The 1,944-nt window shown below is 29.7% G+C and overlaps 1 long non-coding RNA gene across 1 annotated transcript; it reads left to right on the top strand.

The window, feature by feature from the left end:
• The first annotated feature begins 410 nt into the window (after positions 1-410).
• On the top strand, positions 411-1,821 carry LOC117099923. Its single transcript, XR_004444042.1, has 2 exons — positions 411-547; positions 1,065-1,821. It is a non-coding gene; the product is annotated as an uncharacterized LOC117099923 (long non-coding RNA).
• Positions 1,822-1,944: the final 123 nt, after the last annotated feature.

The raw sequence follows: 1,944 nt of genomic DNA, 5'->3' as shown, positions 1-1,944 counted from the left end.
CACACATTGCTGCCCTACTCATCGTGCAATAATGTATAGTTCATACTAGCGCTATATAAATCTAATATATTATTTTTATTATTACTCATGGCCAGAATTTTGCAATATAAGAATTTAATTAATGCATAAGCAAAGATGATTACAGTACTTTATTCCTTTAAGTAGTCTCAATGACCGTAAAGTAATCGACCATTCGTAAGGCCTCATACATAAAACCAAATAACCATCAGAAAATGATTGCCTTCACACATAATCTAAATTAATACATTTTTTTTTAAATACAGTAAATCTAGATTAATATCTTAGTGGAAAAATTGTGTAGACAATCAGGTTGTGTAGCAGTATAATTATACAAATGTTAGTTTGTAAGAAATACTGTGTGACTTTTTCCTACTGTATATATATTTATATATATATATATATTTTTTTTCACACACAAGAAATCAATGTATGCTTTCCATGTACTCCTCAACTTGCTGTCGTCCGATACAGGGAAACATAAATGTACATTAAGGGATTTGACAAAGTTGTTTATCGAACACAAATCGTAAGTGTACTAATTTTGTTTCCATTATTACATGCCTATGTTCAAAATATAAAAACCAATTATATTTGAAGGATTTGTATATTTAGATAAGTGTTTGAAAGTAGGTATGTAAAAATGTGTCACATGTGTACCTTTAACCTTTAATGTACCCAGATGATCATCTTTTATGTTTGAATGCCTTGGTCAAAAGGAAAAACATCTAATTTGTTATAGTCAAATGGAAAAAAGTAATTAATATATACACATGCCTATTGATTATAAATTTAACAATAACATATAGGCCAACATATTTGTTTACCCTTCTCTGCTGCCATGTGACAAATTGGAGCTTTTTTTCAACTGATTCTATTTTGTTTCTGGTAGAAATAGAATCATAAATTATTGTTTACTTTAAAAGAATAAAACATTAATATACTGTATGATAAACCATTTTTATGACCGGACAACAACATTTACTACCATCTACATCTACTTCAATTTCAACTCAGATTTGTGTTTATTCTTTTTTTTTCTTTAGGTTAAAAACCAAGGGAAGGATGCGGAGGCAGCAATTCCTGTTATACTTGGGGACGATGGATGATCCCCAGCAATTTTTTGTTATTTTGGATACTCACGCCATCTCTTGTTTGGATAACATCATATCTGCAGCTGATCGGCTTTTCTAGCTGCACTACATCCTTAACCTACATTATGTAAAAGCCCTTGAATTTTGTTATTTCTTCCTGGAAGTGCATGCATATAACATCAGTTTGCCTGGAGAAAAGATTCCAAATAAAGTAGCGGAACTAATTTCTAACCTGGCAGCACTAAAATTATAGAGATTAACAAATTATCTATCTCTGAATCTTGTTGATTTAGACTTTATTATAAAAATCCTAATTTCATTTTTTATTTGTATATCTAGGAATAGTACACCTGAGATGTTGTCATCATAATTGATGAAAAGCAGCCACATTATTATTTTTTAATTTCCATATAAGCCATAGCCTACTTGCACCTAATGCTGAAACATACAACCTGTCAACATAATACAAGCTTGGGTATTCCAATTAAGTTATAACAAATAGCAATTTGAATATTGAATTAATTTTTCAAGTTTTTTTAGCTGATGACAGACATATATTTGTATTACAGTGCGATAGTGACTCATTAAAAGTCTTGTAAGTTATAAAGTAAATAAAGAAATGTTTACTGTAGTATAATAGTGATTTAATAGATTTGTTGAATGGTTACACATTGGCTAGTTGTGAAATAAATGTGAATTTTGAGTTCAATTTGAGTTGCTGTAGCTTATTAGGCTTTTGACGTTTGCAAGATTCGAAATCAACACCCCCAGTTTCTAATACTCATACAGTATTTAAATTTACAACACTTAAAATGTTAATTACACTCTTATG

Source organism: Anneissia japonica, unplaced genomic scaffold, assembly GCF_011630105.1.
Source record: "Anneissia japonica isolate Jap-2015-1 unplaced genomic scaffold, ASM1163010v1 scaffold92074_len1953_cov115, whole genome shotgun sequence".
Taxonomy (NCBI): domain Eukaryota; kingdom Metazoa; phylum Echinodermata; class Crinoidea; order Comatulida; family Comatulidae; genus Anneissia; species Anneissia japonica.
The sequence above is the reverse complement of the archived record's forward strand: the minus strand, read 5'-3'. Positions and strand labels throughout refer to the sequence as shown.